Source organism: Lontra canadensis, unplaced genomic scaffold (assembly GCF_010015895.1).
Source record: "Lontra canadensis isolate GAN:19392208 unplaced genomic scaffold, GSC_riverotter_1.0 scaffold25, whole genome shotgun sequence".
Classification (NCBI taxonomy): domain Eukaryota; kingdom Metazoa; phylum Chordata; class Mammalia; order Carnivora; family Mustelidae; genus Lontra; species Lontra canadensis.
The window spans coordinates 7,779,995-7,793,060 of NW_022631019.1; the positions used below are offsets into that span (position 1 = coordinate 7,779,995).

The 13,066-nt window shown below is 49.4% G+C and overlaps 1 protein-coding gene across 2 annotated transcripts in view; it reads right to left on the reverse strand.

Annotated features, from left to right (window-relative positions):
- Positions 1–13,066, reverse strand: part of MTOR (mechanistic target of rapamycin kinase) — a 125,840-nt gene that overhangs the window by 42,400 nt on the left and 70,374 nt on the right. The gene's annotated exons all lie outside the window — the stretch shown is intronic.

Genomic DNA, 13,066 nt, shown 5'->3' on the forward strand with positions numbered 1-13,066 from the left:
GAAGCCAATGCTTATGTTCAGGAAGGAAATGAGGGATAAACGGGCCTGAGAAAGTCACGGGCCAACAGTGATACTAGCTGTTTCTACGTGGGGAGCAAACTCTGACAGTCCAGCTTGGGAGTCTAGACTGTTCTATTGAGCAAGGGATCTGGTTTACTGCCCTAAGTACAAACTGTCTACTTGATGAGAATTAATTTTTAAGTGGTTTTGGGAAATTCCAGGATTTGGGTTTAATGTGGTAATATGGCAAGAGATTGCTGGGATAAATATTATTTTTTAAAATTCAAGTTCCACCACATTTATTCCAATTCAACCACGAAGGAACTGCCCATAATCTGTCAAACCAGAGAAGTTCACATTTGTGAAAGGAATAATCTAATGCCTCATGTTTACAAAGCACATTTCAAATAATCTTTCCAACCTATCATTCCGTTGACCGCACGCATGCCCAAGAGAGTGGGCAGGAAAGGTATTACCAGTCTCATTTGACTCCTGGGGAGACTCAGGCCCGAAAGGGCATCAATTTTCCCCAAGGCCCACCAGGCATGGGGACAGTCCCCAGATGATCTGAAGCAGTCTCGTGACTCTCCTTTAGTAAGGTGAGTACGGGTTGGAGCAGCTTTGGCTGCAGAGCCGGAAAGCCTGGGCTTACACTTCCGGAGGCCCGGCTCTGCAACCATAAACAACATACCACATGTAAATACATACAATTATAGAGTCCATACATTCTTTTTGGTTCCAGTGTGGATTACTGGGATGACCATGGCAGAAATAATAACTGCTCTGATGAGGAGGACAATGCGTTCCTTGCCAAAAGCACAAGACGTTAACTCTAAGAATCAGACATAAAAATCCAGGAGTTCCAATAAATGTCTTCCAATCTTGTGCTCTGGAGCAAGCACTATTTTCAAGAACAAATTACAAACACTGCTGAAGCTTGCCTCACCCCAGACAAAGCAACACAAAACCGGAGACAAGCAAAAGGCTCTCCCCGCTCCACTCTCCCACTCATCATGCATAAAGGAGAGCGCTTTACAACAAACAGACTAAAATCAGCAAGTACTGATTAGGAACCTCAGAGGAAAAATACAAGTTTTACCTTAATATTGCTACAGCTTTGATATCCTTCCTCTAAGGGCCCACCAACAGAGGTTTGCAAGTTAAAAACAGACACACACACAAAAACAACCCAAACTCATCATATGGCTCCCACTCCTTTAAGGGAAAGTTCGAGTAAGTCACCTACACGAGGCTTCCCACCTAAATGTGGAGGCTGCAGACAGAGCCCAGTGGGAAGGAAAGAGAGGGGCTGGGTTCCTTGGAGGGAACTTTAGCAAGTACCGGGAAACCTGGAGGTGTGCCACGAGACTCCTGATAAGCTCTGCCCAAGAGTATGGACAATCACAGCAACATTACAACTTTGTCTAAATGCACTGAGACACAGCCGTGAAAAAGGAGTGGGGTCAGCCTGAGAGAGGATCCCTTTCACATATGAAATCCCTGGCCTCTGAATCAAGGACCTTAAGGGAAGGAGAAGGTACACACCTACAGGTGACTTTCAAAGCAGGGATTTTAAGCTCCCCAGCTGCTGTCTCCGTTTGTTCTTTCTTCCTCCCTGTTCCCCCTTTATTTTCCTACAGGATTTTCTCTCCAAGCTACGTTTCTCTCTTCTTGCCTCCCATGGAGCCTCCCAGGCGTGCCACAAGGCTGCTGGAGGGCACGACGGCTCGTGCAAAGTTCCAGAGGTAAGCTGACCAAACTCCTGGTTGTTGGGGACCTCAACTTTTTCTCGTTGCTCCATGACCTCTGGCCTTCCACTGAGGGAGGCAACGTATAATAGTAACAACAGAAAGATACCTGAGTTTACCGAGCGCTGACTGCGTGTGCCAGGCACTGGGGTTACCGCTTAGATGTGTAATCTCAACTCAGTAAGCTAGACATTAATCTTAATATTCCCATTTTACGTATGAACCAACCGTGGCCCGGGTCACAGGCTACCGTACCATTCAAAAGGATCTTTGGTAATAACCAAAGGTGTGCTGTAGGCGTAGAGGCCTGGCACCTTCTACCCTCAAATCAGCAGGCCCGCGTGGACGGCCGTGTGGTGCAGGAAAGCGAGCATGAGACGGTGCCTATCAGTGAGCTGATTCTCTCCGTATAACTCGCCGTGCAGGAGGAAGCAGCCGTGCCAGGCTTTCATTTTAACTTCCTCAAGGGATGCCATGGCTGGCGCTCCCCTCTACCCCTGAGCTCCCAACTCCTATTTCTCCTTTCCTCTCAGAAGCTGTTGATAGGCCTTGAAGGCTCCCAACCCAAAGGCCAGCCGGGTGGCCCCAGCGGGCTTTTCCAAGGCAGCCTGTTGGAGGCTGCCAGGCTCAGGGACAGAGCCCGGGCTGCAAAGAGTGGGGTAAATAAGCATCTGTCAGAAACTCAGTAGCTAAGTGCCCAGTCTCCTGCCTGCTTGGGTGACGCACTGTCCTCTGAAATAGTCCCCTTTTAGACTCAGATGCGGTTTTATGAGACTGAAGGGAGAGACTGTATGTCTGGCTCGTGGGAAGACATCACCTTTGCTCAAGCCCCCTTAACGAGGAGCTCTTGTTTTATGGGGCCGCTGGGAGCTTTCTATAGTCCATTCTCTAAACGCTCCCTTGCGCACCCCTCCGTCTCCCCTGATTACTGCTGCAGGCTTAAGTAGGGCGAGCCGGGCCAAGCAGCAGACCCCGCTGACATCAGTCCAGGTAAAAAGATCTCACAACCAACAAGCTGACGGAGCTGGAGGTTAGGCGGCAATGTGCCCTCGAGAACAGCCTGGAATGACAGGGCGACAGATTTCCCGTCTCCCCCCGATGAGTACTGAGGCCCCAGAGGAAAAGCGAGCTCTGTGAGCTGGTGGCTGCTGAAGCCCACGGCCGTCCCCACGCGCTGTGGGGGTCTCTCTGCATCTTGCTCCGTCTTCCAGGGGGAGCAGCCAGGGGAGAACTTACGGTCACAAAATCTACAGAGCCACCAGAAATAGCCAATCCGTGTAGTAAATGCCAGCGCCCACCGCCGAACCTGGCGTGAGACCATGAAGAGACAGACAAACACTGGGCAAGGACAGCAAGCGGGGAAGAGGCCGTCAGAGCCTTTTCACTCATTGCCCACCTCCCCTTCCCCACCCCAAGATTTAATTTTTATTAAGGGAAGCTGAGTTAAGAACTAGAAACAGAAAATTCCTGGCAATGGAGGGAAACGTTTTCTAGAGTCGAGCTGAATTAATGAATAAGGACAAGTGCCTTCCCTGGCACACACGTGACACCACGCGTCTTTTCTCCCCACTGTCCGAAAATTCCTCCGCAGAAGCAGGGAAAGCGCGAGGGCGGCAAAGCGACTCAGACGTGAGGGAGCTTCTCTCGTGGCCTCTGCGGGCGCCTCAGCAAGAGGGACGGCTGAGGAGCGAGGGCTGGGAGGGAGTCTGCTCCCTTCTCCGTGACTCTCCCCTTCCAGCTTTTCCTCAGGGCTTGTCACGGGCAGGGTGAGACCGACCGGAAGGGTCAGGGGCCACCTGCTCGAGGTCTTAGCGCTGGCCCCCAGCGCAGCAGTCCGAGGGTTTCTGACTTGGCATCCGAATGCCCTGAGGAATTCTGTTGTTTCCTGAAGGGGTTTCGAAGTCATTGCTCCACAGGCTTCTGGGCTGATGTCAAATCCAAAGTAATTTGGCCTGATAACTAATTCCTTCTTGTGTGGCTCATCCGATTATCGGCCCCCTCTCTTAGCCTCGGTGACCTTCAGGCTATTAAGAGCGAAGCCCAAGCCTGTCGGAAAGTCAGTCAAATAGGGAGCAGCTGTGGTCACATCTGGGCAACCACTTAGGCTCTCCTAGCGCTCCCATCAGGAATTTATGAGAACGTTATGCACTCGCTTCCCAAATGGCTCCGGGCCTCCTTTCTCCTGCCTATTTCTAGTGCAGACCACAGTCTGTGTTTTATTTGGTTCCCTGTCAAGTAAGAATTCTCTGGATTCTCTTAGTGCCGGGCTGGTGACACACACGCACGGCAGCTGATGAGGACCCTGGCAGCTCTGACCGGGGAGCTCCTGACCAGCCAAGATGCAGCCAAGCTGGACACTGCTTTGGGCCCTCACCACTGCATCGAGCAGTTTATCCTGCTTCTCTTCAAGAAGGGAACCACTTCAGACCATTCCCTGTCCCCTCTCTGAGCCCCGAGACTTGGCTCTGTGCCCCAAGCATGATTAAAAACAGAACGGCTTGATTCCTGCACAGAGCCAGGAGGAGCTGAAGCTGGCTGGGCCCCGATGGCTTTATCAGGCAGTGATCCTGGGACTCTGGGGAACTTAAGGATGTGACAGCCTCTCCCTGAAGAGGGTAAGTGAAAAGCAAAAGGACAGTGGTGAAGACAGAAGGCAACATGAGAACATCTGAAGCATGACACAGACAGAGGCCCCGAGGGACGATTTAAACTGAGGTTGGCCTCAGTCACCCACCGAAAGCCGGAGTCGGGGGATGACAACAGTACCACCGGCTGTTGGAGTCAAACTTCCCTTTTCTGCTTCAGGGACTCAGAAAAAGTCACTTTTCTCCTTTACTACATATTAACAAAGGGAAGGCCAGCCTTGTCAGGAGGTTTCAAAGCTGGGACATTAGGTGTCCCTGGTGCTCTAGGGCACCTAAGGCATCAAGATAAAAAAAAGGTGTGATGCAGAAGAGGGGGCCTGCCTTGGACATGAAATAGGTTCCCGACGTCTCAGTGCGGAGTGTCTTAAGAATACAGGGTTTTGCCTGGTCTTCACCCTTTCCCTCGGTCACAGCTGAAATGGTACGACTGTCACAATACCTAAAGCACTTGCTAAAACTGTATGTGAGAAAGCAAGAATTCTCAAGAATAAAAAAGACAGAATGCCAACAGCTGCGTGGGGACAGAGATCAGGGACAGGGAAGACCTAAAAAAAGTCCTATCTTTCCAAGACTGGAGAGGGGACGTATGTCTTTTTGTTCAATGTCCCTGCAACTTAACCATCTTTTAAAACATACTATTTTCACCTGTGCATATTCTACACAAATAAATGGTGAGCAGAACATTCATTTAATTTTGTATTTTGCTTTTTCGCATAACAGAGACATTTCCCACTCGATCCAGTCTGGATAATTACTTTTAACAGTTCCATGATTTCGTCCTGCCTATGGCTCCCAGGCCTGTGATCGGTCTCTCAGGTACACCTTCTCGTCTGGGGCTGGGGGCGGGCAGCACTCGCACTCGATCAGCGGCCCCCGGCGCTGCTCGGGAGCACACGCTGGGCGCTCTCCCACGTACAGTAAGTGACCTGCCCAGGAGCAATCTGTCTGCGAGGCCGGATCTGGGAAGCAGAGCGGCCACCCCCTGAGGACGGACCCAGAACTCAGCGAGAAGCCAGGCAAGCTGTCCCATTCAACCCCTTACCTCCAGGCACCCCTGTGGCTGGACGTGGGGCCTGGGGGCCCGAGCACAACCCGGTGTAAGTCCCTGTAAGGCCTCACGGCCCGGAGTATCAAGGCGCACGATTTGTGCCGGCCAGGTTTCCAACCCCGGGGCCCGTCGGAGGCGAGCTGTAAAAATGACGAATGGCTGTCACATTTCCAAGGCTCCGGCTGATTTAGGGAGCCATTGGCAGACACATCACTCCCAGCATGTCAGCCAGTTAATTACTTCCAACTTTATCTTTCTTGTCAACACTTCTTGACAAATTGGCCATTATCTTTTTATTCTACAACAATGAGCACTGCTCCTTTTCTGGTGATGCCTGGAGGTTTTTCTCCTCCTTTCCGCTTCTTGGTATCCAGAGTGCAATGAGGAGCTCCCGGGAGAGGAGCAGAGAGAGCAGTTGTCCAGAGGGGAACAGCAGCGGGCTGGACTGCTCGGGTGAACCCAAGGCTCATTTTCAACTACCTTGACTCCCAAGCAGAGTCGGTATTTGACTACCATCCTGGTCTCCTGGCTTCCCAGTGTCCATGAGCTGATTCAGTCTCTTATGGGGATGAAGCTAGGACACAAAAAGGACATGAGCTGGCATCTAGGGGTCTGGCAGCTCTGAGCTCTCGCCTGGCAACAGGGCAAGCAGAGGTGAGACGGCCTTCTGCTCCATTAAGGAGAGAGGCCACATTGTGGACGTGCCGAGGCCCATTCTGCAATCAGGGAAATGAGAAAAATAAGCTACTTCTGGGTCGGGATAGGCTGACAGAAGACGACCATGACACGCTATCACTGAGCTGCCAAGATTCATAGTCTCTGAGATGACCAAAAAGTTCTGGAGAGACCAGCGGTGTCCCCACCAGCACAGGTGGCCATCACCGGACAGGCTGTGTCAGAGGCGGGTAGAGGCAGAACTCAGCACCTACTGTATTCCGTCAGTTGTGAGACGCACACTTTGACATCTCGGAATCATGATATGGGAGGTCTTTCAAGGTTTCGGAGCACTGGGACATGGTTTAATTGCCACCAGTAACCCCCCACTCGCCCCGGTTCAGGGGTACATAACACTCTGAAGCAGCTTCTCTAACTCACAGAGAGGTCCCATTAAATCCAAGGCATCCTGGAAGTGAGCTAGATAGAGCGGAGGGGCAGATGTTTACTACTGAACTACTGCAAGCTTCCCCCTTTGGCCCTGGCCTGCAATGAAAGACCCTCCGTCCTTCTGGTCAGCTTTAGGAGAAACCCCAGGACTCCTCCCTTGGTCCTGCTCCTCGCTGATGGTCAGTCTTCTTGCCCATCTTGTCTCTATAAAGTCAAGCTGTTGTACAATGAAGCTGTAGGAGGTCTTCAGAATGGCCAGAAAGAAAGGTACGCCCTACTGGCGACTGGTGAGAGATCTGACCTCTTGGGTCTGGCCTGATGTAAGAGGGCGTTACAGAAAAAGACAGGCTCAGAAGATCCGGTCTGTGCTTGTGCTCTGGCCACACAGGGGCTTGCCTGGTCTGTGCACCTTCTGTTACGTGGGGCTGCCCCCGAGGGGGATAGATTCCTAGGAAGCACACGGCACTTCTGAAGTCTGCCTGAGCCCAGAGGCTTGGAATGTGTTTTTGTCGAGAAGTGAGGAGCTTTGAGCAAAACCTCACCCCTCTGGCCAGAGTGCTTTTGCTTCCAGCAGAGGTAAAGGAAAAGAACAAGACTGAGTGCCTTTTCTGGAAGCCAGGGAACAATGGGAAAAGCAAGACTCATACTTCTAAGCCACACCGTGATGACACCTTGGGAAAATGTGTTTAGAATTAGGACACGGAGTGGGTTTTATCTGCCCTTCTAGCCCCGTGCCCAGACTGCAAAGCCCCTTTTAACTGGTTGCTCTGGTCCAACTGGCTCAACTTCTCGAACATTCTCAAAGAATTACAGTCCCATTTTCCCGTTAGTGCAGCTTACGTGAGGGTGGCAGAGGTCTGGCCTGAAGGGAAGCTCTGCATTTCCAGGGCAGCTGGGTACAAATGTGTGGCCTTATCCTGCACCTCGGACAGGGCCTTGTCTCCAGCTAAGAGTGAGTTTCTGTTATTGCAACGTAATGGGCATTTCATCCCCTTTCGGGGACAGCACGATGTGTCAGGTCCCTGGATAAATTACAGGAAGTACAGCTGCCCAGAGATGCAGCTATTTTTATGGGGACACGTTACTTTGTTCTGTCTTCAACATGAGCTGCTGCACGTGGCCCACCCTGCTGCCCCACTGCCCCCCCGTCCGCCCCAGGCCATGATGATGGTTCACTAACAGGCCAACACAGGTTGAAATAACCAGACACGCCAGTTACACATGCCTCCGCAACAAGGCAGAGCAGGACAAAACCTGCCCCAAATGCTCTGTGGTCCTCCTGCTGGTCATCTTCAAATGTAAAGAAAGGGGGGTGAGACAAAAATCAATGGTTTCCAGGGAGACAAAGTGAGTATTCAGTAAGGACACTGCCTCCGGGTATTGATTAAGATACAAGGTGGGACGGAATGATGTCAATGCTTCCAGGTCCCACTTCCTTTGGTTCTGTGACTAAGACCTACAGAAGAAAAATGGACTCAGAGCAGGACAGAATGTGGTGGCCAACGATGAAGGCCTCACCAAGACAAAGTACTGCCAGTGGCCATGGAGAGAGACTCTAAGTCTCCATGACAGGTGTTTATGTAGGCGAAGACAACCTTCTGCTAGAAATTCATTCTTTCACTTGACAAGTTCCAGGGAAGGATCTCCTTGGTCTCAGGCCTTGTGCTAAGAGCTGGCTGCTAGAGCTACTGTGGTAAACACGACAGATAGGGTCTTCGCTTTCACAGGTCTTACAGGTCAGTTAAGCAGATACGCAAACAAAAAAACAAACCCCAAGGTGTGCGCTGTGAAGGTAAGTACCATGAAGAAAACACAGGGCTTAGATGGAGACTAATTAGGGCTTTTCTGGTGAGATGATGACTGTATACCTAAATAATAATACCTTAAAAAAAAAAAGATTATTTTAGAAAGAGAGAGAAGGAGCGGGAAGGGCACAGGGAGAGGATATCTCAGATTCCATGCTCAGCATGGAGCCGGATGTGGGGCTCGATCTCACAACACTGAGATCACAACCTGAACTGAACCCAACAGCCAGATATGTAACCGCCTCTGCCACCCAGGCGCCCCTAAGTAATAATGCTTTCTAATCACCAGACACTGACTATGCATCTGCCACTACTGTTTCATGTGTCCTATTTTTGAGTCAGCTTCCTAGCTGAAGTATAACACAATTATATACACAAGTATATACAGGGTACAGCTTGAGAAATCATCACCAAATGAAGGTACCCTGGTAGTGCCATCCAGACCCAGAAACACAACACAACACACAGCCAGCAGCCCAGAAGCACGGAGCCTTCTCCCGACCACGGCACCCTTCCGCTTCTCCGGAGGCGACAACTATCTGACTTCTGACACACAGCTTTGGAACATCACCTAAACACTCAACATGAGGTTGCAAGATACGTCTATGCTGTTGCATGCTACGGGAGTTTGCCCTTCGACCGCCGAAGACAACTTCACTCTATGAATATACCACACCTTACCCATCTGGCCGTGAATGGGCATTTAGCTGCTTGCCAGCTCTTAACTCATAAATCAAGTACGAGCACGGCATTCCTAAAAACGTTCCTGTACGTGTCTTTGATGCAAGTGTGTCTGCATTTCTGCTGGGACTATACCTAGAGTAGAAGCGCTGGGTTACGGGGTTGGTTCAGCTTTCAAGAACAGTGACACCTCGCTCTCCAAAGGGGTTTTCCCAATTCACATTTCTGTAAAAGTATGTGAAAATACCGCGGGAAGTATACGAAAATCCCCACCGCTCCACATCTTCGTCAGCACTTAGTACTACCAGTGGTTTCCACTGTAGCCACTTTAGTTGGGTGTTTCGTGGTGGCAGATGGATTTAATTCGAATTGAGCTTGGGAAGCCTTCCACGCGTTCACTGGCCTTGTGGAAATCCTCTTCTGTGCAGTAAGTGCCATTGGCATCTCTTGCCAATCTTTAACTAGGCTACCTTTTAAAAAATCGTTGGGTCACAGCTCTACGTATGCTCTGCGGACAGTTTACATAGAGATATGTCCTGGAGATCTCTTCCTGCCTTTTTACTCTCTTCACAGTGTCTTCTAATGAACAAGGATGACTCCTTTTATTGCATCAAATAATGTTTTCTCCGATGGTTAGTGTACTTCGTATCTTGCTTAAGAAATCTTTGCTGATCCCCAGATGCTAAAGATAAGGTCTTTTGTTAGATCTTTAGTTTAAAAAAAAACGAGAAGCTTTAGTTTTTACCTTTCACATGTAGAACTCAAACCTCCTCTGAACTTGGAGTTTTGTGTGTGGGTGCGAGGTAGGTAAGTCTGCCTAGCTGACCTGGAAGAACATGCTGAGAAGACTGTCCTTTCTTCCCTGCTCTGTGGTGCCCCCTTGTCGTAACTCAAGTGTCTGCTTATGGGTGGGTGTTTCGGAACATCTGATTCTGCTCCGCTTATCTACGTGTGCGTCTATCCTCGTGCCAACACCACACTGCCTGAATTGCTTATGGTAGCTTTGTGATAAATCTTGATTTCTAGTAGTTTAACTCCTCCAAATTTAGTTTTCTTTTCCTTTTTTAAAAAATAGTTTATTTATTTATTTGAGAGAGAGAGAGAGAGAGAGAAAGCACAAGCAGAGAGAGCACAAGCAGAGGGAGAAGCAGGCTCCCCACTGAGCAAGGAGCTGTATGTGGGACTTGATCTCAGGACACTGGATCATGACCTGAGCCAAACGCAGACGTTTAACCAGCTAAGCCACCCAGGTGTCCCTGAATTTAGTTTTCTTATTGAAAAAATGCCTTAATTATTTTATTTTTTATTTTTTTTTTTTTAAAGATTTTATTTATTTATTTGACAGACAGAGATCACAAGTAGGCAGAGAGGCAGGCAGGGTTGCGGGGGAAGCAGGCTCCCTGCCGAGCAGAGAGCCCGATGTGGCGCTCGATCCCAGGACCTTGGGATCATGAGCTGAGCCGAAGGCAGAGGCTTTAACCCACTGAGCCACCCAGGTGCCCCGCCTTAATTATTTTAATCCATTGTTTTATTTAACCAAAAATCCTGTGAGATGAAGTAGTTATGATTTTCATCTCCACTGAACAGATCTGTAAACCCAGAGAAATAATTTGCCCAGGGTCATATAACCATCAAGTGATGGCAAGGAATTAGAACCCAGATTCGCCTGATTCTAGGCCCAACTATTTCAAGTCCTTCATATGCTGCCTTCTTAGTCCTCAAGCCAGATGATCCCTTCAGGGCGTTTAATATGAATGAATTACAATTTCAAGAAATTCTAATGTTCTAAGTCACCCATCTCCAGTTAAAAATCTTGTTTGCCAACCACAAAAAGCCACTTTCCCGGTGAGACTCGGAAAAACAGAGCAACAAGAGGTAAAAGCTGCTTAAATTCCTGCCAGAGCTCCTTCTGTCTTCAGAGTAGCAATCACGACCCTCACGCAGACTCCTTAGGTCCCTCAGGCCTGGTTCCCTCCTCCTCTCTGGCTTTAACTGCCGCCCCCCTCCCCCAACCGCTTAAGCCCACACTCGATTACTTGTGTCTTCCTACTAAGTCAAGATCTTTCACAAAAATGCACCTTGCTCGTGATGCCCCCTTCCCACCCCTGGCTACCTCCTCCTTTTTCTCTGAAACCTGGGCATCACTCCCCCTGGGAGGCCTTCCCAAATTCATCTGGGTTAGGCACTCCTCCTCCTCTGTGCCCCCGTCCTCGAGTGTCACACTGTCCTAGAGCTCAGCTGTCTCTTTCTCCAACTAAACTGTGAGGCAGCTGAGGCTGGGCCAGCACTGTCACTGTGCTCTGCAACTCCCATGCTGGCTCACAGACCAGTGTTTGCTACAGAGTCCAAGGGGCAGCAGAGACAGACTCTTTTGCTGGGTGCTACAATGAATAACAGACTCCAGGAGGCCGGAGAGAATGATTTCGAACCTGTCTGGAATGCATGCACTCTTCGAGAAGCTGAGGGAGGAGACAGATGTACCTTCTGGGATGGATGTGGGCTTTTAGCTGAGATGGAAGTAAGACCAAATGACACAGGGTCAGGTATGAAATGGCTGCATATAGTAAAGAAAGCTGTGGCTCACTGAAAGACTTTAGGACAAGGAAAATATCCCCATTTAGTACACAATTAAACGAACAAGGCAGGGTGCCTGGGTGGCTCAGCGGATTAAGCCTCTGCCTTGGCTCGGCTCATGATCCCAGGGTCCTCGGATCAAGCCCCACATCAGGCTCTCTGCTCAGCGGGGGGACTGCTTCCTTCTCTCTCTGCCTGCCTCTCTGCCTACTTCTGATTTCTGTCAAATAAATAAATAAAATCTTAAAAAAAAAAAAAACTGAACAAGGCAGGTTCTTCTGACAGGAATTCATTCAATAAACTAAGAGTCTGGCTCTGAGGGTTGTTCTTTCTCCCCTTCACCAATTTTGCCGGTGATAGCTTAAGAGCAGGCAGGGACACAAACACATTAGAATAGGAGGAGTCTCTCCAACCAGAACATTTTCAAGAAAATGACACTCCCATTTGGGTAGAAGAGACCACCTCGAGGCCCTTCCCTGCTCTGAAACCCTCAGGCTGCTCGAACGCCTCTGGTCCTTGGTGCCAGCCCAAGGCAGCACAGCCCAGACTGTGAAGTCTTTGAGAACTTCCAGGCTGAGTGAAAGCTCACTGGCTTTTCTCATTTAGAATATAAGCTTGTTTTCATAAACATCTTTCCCAGGAACACCAAGGTAACCCTCTTTCACCATCAGCAAAATAGAGAAAGGGAAAAACTGCAAGGTGTCCAACACTGGCTTTCCAGATTTTCTCAGTTAATTCCCATTTTTATGGTCACTTTATTCACTGAAGGGCACAGAAGGGAGTAAAAAAGCCTTTTGGAGAGGGAAAACCGGTCTAGTCTGCCACATCCTTCCTGGTTTTCTCTACTGGCTTAGCTGTACTCAAAACAGGGTTTACTTTTTCCTTCTTTCAGAAATTCAGAATCTAGGACATCACAGGGTTGTGGATGTTTGGACGGCTGATAATCTGGCATGCGGAACACTCTTAATTTGCTAAATTTTTAAAAATCTGGGCGGGGTTTACTGACATTTGGGCAGCTTAGGTGATGTAAGAAAATCTTCAAATAAGGAAAGCCTCTGTGTCCAACTTACACCTCATGTTAGAAATTGGTTTTCAGAAAATACATGTCAGAGAGCAGGCATTCATGCTAACAGCTAGATGCTTCTGATCCAAACTTATGAACCCCTAGAACGGATTGCTCTACAAATGACTGATTCACTTTCTGCCCAAATATGAAAATTTATTCATAACAGTTTCCTGTTTGGGCTGGGTAAGCGGCCACTGGGAAGGACAAACAAAAAGCTGGCTGGGAATCCATAAGGCCCCACTGTTCCTGGTACTCTGTCCTGTGTGTTGCTGTGGAGTGCTGAGATGGCAGGGTCACACGTGACGTTCCACGTGGCTGTGTGGGTCCTGGGGCACGAGCTCAGCGTGGGTTGTTGGCTGGGAGATTGGCTCGAGGATCCTCACGGGGTTCAGCGG